Source organism: Budorcas taxicolor, chromosome 11, assembly GCF_023091745.1.
Source record: "Budorcas taxicolor isolate Tak-1 chromosome 11, Takin1.1, whole genome shotgun sequence".
Classification (NCBI taxonomy): domain Eukaryota; kingdom Metazoa; phylum Chordata; class Mammalia; order Artiodactyla; family Bovidae; genus Budorcas; species Budorcas taxicolor.
In genome coordinates, this window is record NC_068920.1 from 12,100,303 (window position 1) to 12,113,425 (window position 13,123).

Sequence of the window (13,123 nt, forward strand, 5' to 3'; positions counted from 1 at the left end):
ACCAGACACACATTGCTCTTGAGCACGAGAAATGTTTGGTTTTGTTTAGTTTTCATCAGTTTGAATAGTGGCTCCCATGTTGGCTAGCACAGTTCTGAAGCAATAATTCTCAAACCTTCAGTCTGTATCAGAGCCATCTAAAGACCTTCTCAGACCTGATTTAGCAGGGATGGGGCCCAAGAATTTGCACCATTACAAGCCCAGGTGACTCTGATGCTTCAGGTCCAGGGATCTCACCCTGAGAAGCACTGCTCTAAAGGACACGAGTCCTTAGAGGTCAGAATAAGACTGTCTGCTCTTTGCCTGTAGACTTGCTGTGAGGCAAATGAAGTTAGCCATGACCGTCATTGGAAGTGCTTCAGCAATGTCTTCAGGTGGTCAGAATTTCTAAAACTTGTAAAACCCAGGTTGGTTAAGACCTCCATCGTCTACTTTGGCAAACTCTCCATCACATTTCCCCCTTCTGTCCAGTGTGTGGAGGGACCAATTGTATTTGCGGGGTGGTGTTAAGGGCAGATTGAATTGGACATTCATTTTGTTGATTGCTGCTGCTGCTGCTGCTAAGTTGCTTCAATTGTATCCAACCCTGTGCGACCCCATAGACGGCAGCCCACCAGGCTCCCTGGTCCCTGGGATTCTCCAGGCAAGAACACTGGAGTGGGTTGCCATTTCCTTCTCCAATGCATGAAAGTGAAAAGTGAAAATGAAGTCGCTCAGTCGTGTCCGACTCTTTGCGACCTCATGGACTGCAGCCTACCAGGCTCCTCCAACCATGGGATTTTGGTTGACTAACTGGGAGATATTTTTGTGGTTTCCAGCCACTAGCATGTATGGAGTTACTGCACGCAGCTCTCATGTAGGAATTGCGTCCAGGAATTCTCCCACCAGCCCTCTGCTTACCTGTCAACGCTGAGTAGATTAGAGCCTGGAGGTCGTTGCCTTATAGATACTCCACAGACAGAAGTGTGTAGGTCATGGTGGAGAAACAAGGTTTGAAATGGAATCTGTGGGATTGTTTATCATCAGATGTTTAAAATTATAAGTGGGAGCTTCAGTAGTCAAAAGGGAAACACTTGCCTATAGAAATCTATTTGGTGATTCAGCTAATACACTTATTCACAAGACATCCCCTTTTTGCTTATTTAATTTCTTTTGATAAAGAGAAAGATGTTTTCACTAAAGCTTGAAAAGACTGTTTTACCACTGAATTTGCAAGAGGTTTTGAAATATATCAAAAAACAAGTGAAAAATTTCAGAGACCTAATTTGGATATAGAAAAGAGGCATTTATTTTGGTCATCACTCAATTTACTTATTAAAAACCAAGAGAAAAATCCAGCAAAAAATTAATGGGATATAAAACAAAAGCCATAAGTTGAACAATGTAGTAATCAGTAAGAATTATTCTGATATTGAGAAGTAAATTCTACCAACTTTGTTTCTTTATATTAAACCAAAAATAGTAATTCATTCAGAGGAAGTAATGTATTTTGAGTGGAAATAAAGAATAGACTCTTTGGATTGTTTGATAATCTGATTAATAAAAAGGAGTCCATTCTACAAGGAAAATGGGAAAATATTTAACTCTTCCTGGTTTGGCACAAACCACAGATAGTGGAATTGACAACAATAACCTAAAACTCATAAGAAGCCACTAAACCAAGGCCTCGGTGACAAAATGATTTATGAGTGTTTCCAATGCAAAGATTTTTTTTTAGAGATTAATCAGTGTATTAAAAAAAAAAAAGTCCTACAAAGAGTCCTTGAAAATCTACTGTATAGCCCAGGGAACTACATTCAATGTCTTTTGATAACATGTATAATAACTGGAAAAAGAATATATCTATATATATACAAATATAACTGAATTATTTTGCTGTACACCTGAAACATTGTAACTAACTATGTTTCAGTATGGAGAAAGAAATACTGCAACCCACTGCAGTATTCTTGCCTGGAGAATCCCACGGACAGAAGAGCCTGGTGGGCTGCAGTCTGAGGGGGTCGCAAAGAGTCAGACACAACTTCCGACTCTTCTTGAAGCATATACTTCAATTATTGAGGCATATACTCCAATCATCTTTTTAAAAAGTCTCCCTCTGAAGCTATTCCTCAAAAAAATAAACAAACAAATAAAATAAAACTGAAAACTCTTTATTGCATGAATGAAACTCAATAGATGTTTTCCCAAATTTGATGATAGCCCTAAAACTTAACCAATAACAAAATGAGAAGCCACGTAATCATTTTTCGCAAACTAGCAATAGTTCAGAAAAACCTGACCAACATCGATCAACAAACAATGCTGGAGGAAAGACTATATTATCTTTCTAGTCTCTTTGTAGAAAAATACGACAAAGTTGCCATCTGAAGAGAGCGAAAGTCACAAAAATCTAGGAAGAACAAGCACTTGTGGAGGAAAAGCAGGTATTAAGAGTTGATTAAAATGTTATTTTTACAAATTTTGCAACATCTTGCTATTTGTTGACATTCAAAATTTAATGATTTTATTATTTTAATTTAGTGATTTTAAATTTAATGATATATCATTTCTTCTGTCACTTGAATATTCAATGTAAAGATTCATTTTTATGTACAATTTTACTAATTTTTTCTTAAAGAAGACCTGGAACTTGTGAGTTTTAGGCTCCACAAAGCCTGGATATATTCCTGTCCTTCTCCAAGTATTTATGAAGTGAGTTGGAAAAGACCTCTAAGCAAATGGACCTGGGAAAGATTTTCTCTACTCTTGCACCCCCAGCGCCCAGCACGCGCTGCTGCTGTGGCTTGGTCACTTGGTTGTGTCAGACTCTTTGTGACCCCAGGGACCGTAGGCCGCCAGGCTCCCCTGTCCATGGGATTCTCCAGGCAAGAATACTGGAGTGGGTTGCCATTTCCTTCTCCGGGGATCTTCCCGACCCAGAGATTGAACCCACGTCTCCTGTGTCTCCTGCATTGGCAGGCGGGTTCTTTACCACTGAGCCACCAAGGAAGCCCCCCTAGCACATAGTAGGCATTTAATAAAAATGTGTTAAAGGACAAATGAAGAGTGAACCTATGAGCAAAAACGGTAAGTAATTATCCTAGCCAGAGCGATAGCATCAGGAGGGGAGATGGAACCCACAGAAGGCAGAGGACAACCCTGACGCTTGTCACTGGGATGGGGAAGCCGCAGGATGGATGTCAGAGGAGAGAGATGACCAGGGCGAGGAAACTGGGACAAGTTTATGGAAACGCGGCTCTGAAGCAGAGGGAAGGAGAGAAGGCGGCTGGGGAAGGATGGGTCGGACCAGGGATGCAGGTGGGAACCCACGTGACCTGCTTGAAAGGGGCAAACCAGTTGGTGAGAGCAGGAAGCCTGGACAGGAGAGTCTGAAGGGCAAGCTTGGAGCTGCTTTGGGATAATTAGCCAGGAAAGCCACCCAACCAGAGCTTGGTTCCATCCTGAGGAGAGAAAAGACAGCACAATGGGTCTGTCCTTGGGGAGACATGTGTGCCTGGGGTTCCGAATGCCTCGTCCCCACAGCGGGAGGAGGTCTGGGAAAGAGAGACCCCCAGCAAGGAGACCAGACCAGAGATGATTCCACCAGCTCAGGAAGCTGGGCGCAGAGTCCAGGGCTGGGGAGACAGGGTGAAAACAAGAAAGGAGGTGCAGGACCGAGACACAGTGCAAAAAATAAGGGCTAGTTGGGGGGCAGCGATTTGTCTGTTAACATTTATTGAACGCCTGCTATATAGCAGAGGCTTTTTCACGGACCACTTCATTGACTCCTCAAACTCTCCTGTGATAAGAGAGACTGTTGTGCCCCAGACACAGGTTAGGGAAGCAGGGCTCAGGAAGAGACGACCCTCCGTGCCAGGCAGGCAGGATCCAGGGTGGGCATCTCCGAATCTGTCCTCCTCAGGCTCGTGATCCTTGCAGACCCCAGTGGCCACAGGGAACGGGGAGAGGGCAAGTCAAGGACAGCTTCTGACTTTGCCCCCTGGAGGCTGAAGGCCGTCTGTCAGAGAGCCGGGTGGTGGGGGGCGGGAAGATCCAGGCAGAACCTTCTGGAGGCATGTTTCTACTTGAACAGCTGGAGGACAGCTTCTTTGTCCTTGTTCTCCCAGCCTGACAAGTATTTTGAGCCCTGAGACTTTGAGAGAATCACTCTGCAGCTGTCCCTGACATTTTAAAATCTGTTTCCAGTTTGAATGAAGTGGAATCTTCAATCCTGGATGTGAAAGTTGTTGCAAAAAAATAATAATAATAATAATTGCAGAAAGCAGTTTATTTCAGCTTTTCTTACTTGTTGCAACTGACCTTCTAAATAAAATATGTGATACAGGCAGGCTTCCCTGCCCCCCGTGAGGGAAGTCTGGGGGTCAGATCTAGAGCCAGCCAGGGCTGGGGGGCCCTGTATCTGCCTCCCAGAAAGGGCTGTGCTCTGCCTTTCTACCCGTGGCTGGGCCATGGACACAAAGGAGGTTAAGCTGATAATATGTGAGTACTTGCATGTATGTGTTTTCCAGTTTCTCCAACGGTCTGAAGCTTCATCCTTGGGGAAATTTTCAAAACTGGTGTATTCTCAAGAGAGATTATTTCTCCTGTTTGGGAAAGGAGAAACTATTTATGTATTTCCACAATTTACATTGCAACAAAGACATGTGGATTTATTTGAATATTTCCTGGCAGGGCAGCTTTGACATGCTATACTAATCTGCAAAGACAGCTCATTACAGCTGCATAAAAACATCCCCTGCTTACCCGCGGGGTGGGGTGGGGGGGTAGAAAAAAAACACATTTACAAAAATCAAAAAGGCTGATCACTTTAAAAGTTGCTCTTGCCATGGAAAATGCAAAAATTAAAGAAACCCAAAATGGTTACATCAGAACAGGAAGCTGACTTAAGACCCTATAGATATTCTTGATGGTTTGAGGAAATGATATTAAAAGTGAAAGTAATGATCTCCGCTTGCACCAAGTAGTTGAACATTACCTTTACATTTTCTTTTTAAATGAATCGAGTGCTATGTAGTTGCTGTGAGAGACACAAATGCAATGGAAACACACTTCTAGCATCTCCCTCCTTTGCTGCCTGTCACAGATTATTGGACCACCGTGATGTTTGCATATGTAACTTTCAGCATAAGATTCATAGTATATATTCCAAGGATACAGTGTCCACTTCTTGCTCAAACAATGCAAGCTTCTTGACCCTGTCTCCCTAGCTACATCATAAACCTCCTCCGCGTGGAGCATCCATCGGGGCTATCACATCATCCTCTTGGGTCTTGGGGCACGAGGAATCAAGGTCAGCACACTGACGCTTATCCTGCTCATTACACTGTGAGTGACCAAGGCCTTTGGTTCTGACCCCAAGTTTCGCATCTTGTGCCCACACCCATGAAGCAGTAACAGGTAAGCCCCTCAGCTTCCAGGGAAGGTAAAGTCTGTGAATCTCCACAGTTCTTAACAATTGTTTAAGAAAAAAGTCAGTGCATTACAAAGTTTATAACATATGTAGAAGTTAAATGAGTATGATAGAATAAGCAATGAGAGAGATTAAATGGAAATGTATTTACTGCAAGTTTTTATGGATGCGTGCTATAACAGAGCAACGCTGTTCTAACAAACATATACCATAAACCAGAAATGCAGGCCGTATATGTAACCTTAAATTCTCTAGCTGCCACATTGGAGACATACAAAAGAGGAAGTTAATGGTAGTGTTTTATTTAACTCAGCATCTTCAAAATAATATCATTTCAACATTCAATCAACATAAAAAAATTCAGTTATGTAGTTTACATTCTTTTCTTATACTAATTCTTTGAAAATGAGTGTATATTTAAACCACCAGCATCATCTGTTCATTTTAGCCCCATTTCAAATGCTAACATAGCTACAGACTAACCTATTGGACAGCACAGCTCTAAAACCACCACTGACAACATAAAACAAGGATGGACGGCTGAAAAGTGGATAGAGATAAAATGGAATACTAAAGAAATACTGTATTAACCCAGAAGAAGTCAGGAAAGAAAAAAACAGGCTGAGAGGCGATGGCACAAATGACCCATTTGAATATGGCACACTAATTCTTCACCTCCAGGACGGAGGAAAGGTGAGCACGGACAGGTCGTGTGAAGAATTTTGGTCCTAAATACGCCATTGATAACCTTTGGGGATTTAGACGAGAGACCTCATCCTTCTCAATTTGCATATATTTCTTTATCATGTAGTGTATCTGTTTACGGCAGCAATAAATGTTACATTTCAGAAAGTGGATTTGGATGTTAGCCCCAGATTTGAGTCTGGACTCTGCCCTCATGTGACTTTGGGCAAATTGCTTAATGGTCCTAAAGTTCAGTTCTTTCTTCTCCATAATGGGTATTATATAATGCCTACCTTAAATCCACGTAAAACACAGTGTCCATCATTTTAGAAGCCTTCGAGAATATTAAGTTGTTTTATTATTATTATTATTAAGCCAACTAGGACTGTGAACTATGGGTTAGACACCATTCAAGGCAGCGATGACTCAAGGGTGAATGGCAAAGTCTCTTTCTTCCATAGAGAAGCCAGACATCTACCTGACTGCCTACTAACATGGCTATTATAAGGCTAAAGTAGGAACACAGAGAGAAGCATTAAGGTTAAAAAGACGTGTTCCTTATATCAGTGTTCATACCATGACGCATAATCTTTTTCTTTGACAAAATACAGTATCCAGGGAGCCTGGAATAATCATGAATAAAGTTCTGTTCCGGTCATTATTTCAAAAAATCAACAAACTTTATTCTACAAGTGAATGAGGAGCAAATTATTCTCCTTTAAGACTTCCCTGGTGGCTCAGATGGTAAAGAATCTGCCTGCAAACCAGGAGACCTGGGTTCGATCCCTGGGTCAAGAAGATCCCCTGGAGAAGGAAACAGCAACCCACTCCAGTGTTCTTGCCTGGAGAGTTCCATGGACAGAGGAGCCTGGGGGCTATAGTCCATGGGGTTGCAAAGAGTCAGACACAAATGAGTGACTACCACTTTCACTTAACTTAAAAGAGCAGTTTCTATTTGTTCACCTAGAAGCTCCAATCTTCTGAATCTTACTGTTGGGAACTAGTATTTTATTGATATTTTTCTTCTCTAGCATCCTTTTACAAAAGTATTGTGGTCATTCATGTACCTGACCTAGCCCCTAGTTTATAAAGTGAGAGTTATTCCATAGAGAAGATTACCAGGTTTTTGATGCCAAATATATGGAGAAGGCAATGGCATCCCACTCCAGTACTCTTGCCTGAAAAATCCCATGGACAGAGGAGCCTGGAAGGCTGCAGTCCATGGGGTTGCTGAGGGTCAGACACGACTGAGCAACTTCACTTTCACCTTTCACTTTCATGCATTGGAGAAGGAAATGGCAACCCACTCCAGTGTTCTTGCCAGGAGTATCCCAGGGACGGGGGAGCCTGGTAGGCTGCCGTCTATGGGGTCGCACAGAGTCAGACACTACTGAAGTGACTTAGCAGCAGCAGCAGCAGCATATAACAAGCACTTTTTCATACCAACTCAATTTAGTTTTGTTTTCAAGCCTGAAACGTGGATTTAGCAAGATTCCTTGAATAGATGAGAGTCTGGGACTTTCGAGGGTCATACAGTGGTGGGTGGTGGGGCCAGAATGTGGATGAAAGTCAGCCTGATTGCACCCGCCCCTTGTAAATCTTCCTCTCCTGGTGGGTGCTTCGGAGAAGTTGCACAATAGTATTTCCCATTTGTTCAGAGTATGAGAGATCGGTCACACATCTTCAGTTGCTCTTACCAAATATTCGGAGACTCTCCAAACAGATCATATGCTCCAAGCTGCAGTAGCAACGGCGGCAGCAACGGTCTGGGGTCACGAGTTCACTGTCAACAGTGGCAGCCAGGACGACACCCGTGAAGCATTCTCCTTTTCCTACATGACTTTTAAGTTGCGTGTGTGGGTTCTAAGTCGCTTCAGTTGTGTCCGACTCTTTGCAACCTTATGGGCTATAGCCCACCAGGCTGCTCTGTCCACGGGATTCTGCAGGCAAGAATGCTGGAGTGGGTTGCCATGCCCTCCTCCAGGGGACTCTTCCCAACCCAGGGATCAAACCCACATCTCTTATGTCTCCTGCACTGGGACGCGGGTTCTTTGCCTCTAGCACCTCCTGGGAAACCTGACTTCTAGTCTAATCATCTACAATCACAATGAAATTATTCAGGTTAATATAATATCATATATCAAGAATACTTATTTGTTTTTCTATAGTACAAGCACTAAATATTTCTATATTTTCTAAAGTCTGTATTGTCCTCTGGGTAAACCTAAGTCTTGAACAAATCTCACGGCAGGGTCTTCCTTACCTGCACCAGCTCGTACAACCATTTACCCCAAAGATAAAGAGCACTGGGCAAAAAAGGACGTAGCAGTAAATGTTTGTTGATTGGATTTTCAGGAAGATCTAAATTCAGTAGCCCCTTACCTTCTGTTTCTCTTGTGCAAATCTGACATCATCATAGAAAAAGAGGCACTAGACACACAGGAGAATTTACAAAGGAATAAATACACATGACCGATAGTAATCACATCACAAGTGTTTCACTGTACTAGTGCTGAAATAAATATAAATAAATTGAAGGGGAAACCAATATTTATCTACTAAATCAACAAAAACCATTTTAAAATAATAATATCTGGTTGTTGAGGGGATTGTTATACTGTTTCTGGAAAACTGTGTGATAGGATGTATCAAAAGCCTTAAAATCTGGTGATTCTTCACCCTTGCCGTGCCCCTGAAATACAGTAAGTCAACCATAATCCAATAGAAAATATACATATTAAGAAAAAAATCCGGTGATTCTTTTCACGAAGCATTTCACTTTTAGGCATTTACCCTGAGGAAATAATCATGGCAGCACAAAAATATAGAAAGAAGAACATTCACTATAACAGCATCTCCCATTATTTTGCTGTTAACAATAGTCGAAATGTCTAAAATATAAACTGATTAAGTAAATCATGATCAGTCCACGTGGCAGAATACTATACAGTTACTGAAACTCATGTCATGGAAGGGATTGTAAATGACCAGTGTAAATACTGTAGTATGTTACAGCGTGTGCAGTTTGTATAGTGTGATTGTGTGTGTGAGTACCAAAAGAACATTTCACAAAATGTCAGTAGTGCTTATCTCTGGATGTTGAGATTATGGGTGATGATTTTTCTTCTTTGTCCAGCAGCTTCCCTGCCCCATCTCCCTGCAGGGGAGGGTTATCTCCAAAGTCTTTCAATTAGGATGTATTAATTTAAGAATGAGAAGAGAAAAAGAAACTGTGATGCATTTTTGAGAAACACTGACATCACACTTTAACTTCTTGGGGAGCCCAGACTCTCAGGCAAGGGCGAGCTCTTGCTTTGCCCTACCTGGGAGATGACTCACCAAGTCCAGAAGTCCAGTCTCCAAGGCCAAAAAGATGAGCTTATTGGGTCACACCCATCCTCTGTATTTCATCCGTTCAGTCTAAAGTGTTTTACCGAGTACCTGCTCTGTGCTAGGCACTAGGGGTACAACAGTCAGGAGGAGAAAAGGGAAAGAGAAAGGAGAAAGGATGCAAAGGAGGGAGGGAAGAAGAAAGCCTTCTAATGTACTATGAGGGACTCTGACCTCAACGACGTGGTGGCCAGGAGCAGCACTGTGAACCAGCCCTCAGGTACACAAGCTTGTTCTGGAGGGAGTTGCCAGGGTTGGCACAGCTTCCTTCAGAGCTCAGGCACTAAGGTGAGAAAGAAGTACAAGCATCCAGTGCAAGGTAACAGGACGGGCTGGAGATGCTGGCTCAGAAGGGAGTAGGGTTGCTATAGAGACAGAGAGAGGGCTGGGCCAGCAGGGGTTGGAGCAGAAGAGACCAGACCACAGTTGAATCTTGTGGCCACATTCTGGGGCCCACTGAAGGGCTCTGGATCTGAGAGCATCTGGGGGATCCTAGGAGACACCAAGGAGCCCCATCCTGGGCAGCAGTGGGCAGACTTGAGCAGAAAGAGACCCTCATGCAGTCACAAGGAAATCACCCAGTGATGCACAGACTATTTTTAAGTGACTTCATCTTTGACTCCCTGCCAGGGAGTCTCCGATCTTAAGGTTCAAAAGCTCGAACAAAGAAAAGACCATCTTTTTGAGAGTGAAGTGACAACGCAGGGCGGTGGCTTTCCAACACAATTAAATTCTAGGTGAGCAGAGGCCACAGCTGTGGAAAGCACGGTTTTGCCTGGAAAGTACAAAGTGCCTTTTTCCTGCTTTATTCATCAATAACCCTACAATTGGAGCTGACACATCCAAGCTTCAAAGCGAAAACAAAGAGCTCAGTTTGTGAATATTAAGCGGCTTGCTGAGAGATGGTCTGACCCTTAGGTTTAAGTGGCGTCCAGTGGTGACAGAAAAGGGGCCTACCGTTCATTAGACCCCTTCAGGGCTGGGCAGCTCACTGGCCAGCTGAGGGCTCTCTCTTCCAAACTCTCAAGGGCCTGTTTTCCATTTCTAGTGGGGAAGAGACTTCTTCTAATGAGAAGGTATTTATGTCCATCCATTTAGTCACCTGCCATGGGATGCAGGGCCTGGCTTTGGCTGAAAAGAAACGTCTGCAAACCAGATTACTGAGAAACTCTTGAACATGGCACACAGCACTTCTCCCCAACTCTGCTTTCCTCTAAAAATGTAAGTATTAATTTTTTTAAATAAAAGGTGGAGTCTCCTGGGGGTGGATCTCTCAGAGGCCCAAGAGGCTGTGGGAAGACTACTGAAGACCCTCGCTGGCTGGCACCAACCCTATGAGACTCACATGTTACCCACACTACAAACAGTAGATGTGAAAATAGTTAAGGAGCGAAACCTCACCGCTCAGCCCTGGAGTGGCGGAGGGTTGGGGGAGGAGGGCACTAAATGGGGTCACTCAGGAGGTAGCACGGCTTCCTGCCATCTGCACGGGCAAGGAGCTGTTGTTCCGGTTGTGCTCAATCCGGAATACGAGAGTGAGACGAGATCACCTCCCTCCGCAGGGTGGCAGAGACCAGGGTCAGCCCACAGAGGAAGGGAGCAAAGTGGCAGCCCTCTAGGAGGGGAACTGTCGCCTAGTATCACAAATATCGGAGAGCAGCCACCGTCGAGTGCAGTGGACCATTCCGGAATGCAGAAGACACACTGGCGTGGGAGACAGAGTCCTGAGTAGTCAGAGCTGTTGGCCCGCCGTCGGCACGTGAAGTATATTGATGGCTCACACTGGCCTGAAGCCCCATCCACGCACCGCAGAAGGGCTGCGTGCGCCCGGGCGTGAACCCCTGTCCTGTCCGCAGTGCGCACACATGCACAGACACACATACACACACGCGCGCACACACACACATATGCATTCCTGGAGTGTTTAAGTCTCCACGAAACCTGTGAGGGTCACGGGGTGGCGAGGAAGCCCCTTAGAATCCAGTCCCCACAGCAAGAACTCCAGCATCCAATCCGTCCTGAGATGACCCTCAGCTCGCCCCGCCTGCCGCCGGCCGCTTGCTCCGCCCCCAGCGGCTCGCCCCGCCTGCCGCCGGCCGCTTGCTCCGCCCCCAGCGGCTCGCCCCGCCTGCCGCCGGCCGCTTGCTCCGCCCCCAGCGGCTCGCCCCGCCTGCCGCCGGCCGCTTGCTCCGCCCCCAGCGGCTCGCCCCGCCTGCCGCCGGCCGCTTGCTCCGCCCCCAGCGGCTCGCTCCGCCCCCAGCGGCGGCGTGTCAGCGGCTCCCGCCTGGCTCTCTGCCCCCACTCCCTTCTCTCTCCCTTCCCTCACGCTCTGCAGCAGAGCCTGGCCACCTGCTGTCATCTTACCTTCTCCTGTGGGGTGGTGTCGCCCTCCTCCACTTCTGTCTTTGGACTCCTGCCCTCAGGCTCCCGCTCATCCTTACAGTCTCTCCTGAAACACGAGAGTTTTCTTAAGAGCGCGCACCGACCACCACCCTGATGAGAACATTCTTACCGGGCAAGAAAAGAAAGCCGCCATCGCCAAGCGAGCCTCTGTGGAAAGAAAGCAGCTGGCGACAGGAAGGAAGACGGTTATTTAAAAGAAGAAGGGAAATCTGAACGCGACAGAACAGTGCGGTGACTTCAGCAGGGCGTGGTCAGGGCCTCGACGTCAACACCAGAGCTTGAGGGTATATTCAGTCACTATTTACATACACATACTATTTATATGCACGTAACTATTTACATGCACATAACAATACATACATGTAACATAGTTGCATACACATAAGGACAGAAGATGAGATGCTTGGATGGCATCACCAACTTGATGGACATGAGTTTGAGTAAGCTCCAGGAGCTGGTGATGGACAAGGAGGCCTGGTGTGCTGCAGTCCATGGCGTCGCAAAGAGTCGGACATGACTGAGCAACTGAATCGAACTGAACTGAACCATCTTTCGGGGCTTCCCAGGAGGTGATAGTGGAAAAGAACCCACACCCAGTACAGGAGACATAAGAGACATGGGTTGGATCCCTGGGTTGGAAAGATCCCCTGGAGAAGGAAATGGCAACCCACTCCAGTATTGCGGCCTGGAGAATCCCATGGACAGAGGAGCCTGGCGGGCTACAGCCTATAGAGTCACAAAGAGTCGGACGGGATTGAAGCGACTTAGCACACGGGCCCACGATCGTCTTTCAAATAAGGACACAAACTGACCCTAATTTTATTTTATAATAAATATATAGTTATTTTAATATACTGAGCAACAGGACCTTCTCAGTGAATTTTTTGGCTGCCTTCATGAAGCTTCTGGTTAAAGGACTCAACACGCTCTGCTTTGACTGGACCAGGCAAGCGGTAGCTGATGATTTCAGGCAAGCCCTAGTTCTTGGGGAGCAGGACTCCTTAGAGCAAGTGGCTGGCTACTCCTCATCCTTTTACAGATGTGCTCCATTTTACACAAAGTGTTGCCTGTCATTTAGCACAGAATATTTTGTTAAGAGCTTAGATGAGTTTTTCAACAAATTGTACACTCTGCAACAGACAAAGTCCTCTGGTCTAGAGCAGAGCTTCTCACACTGTGGTCCCCAGACCAGCAGCGATGACCTCCCCTGGGCTTGTTAGAAATGCAAGCCCT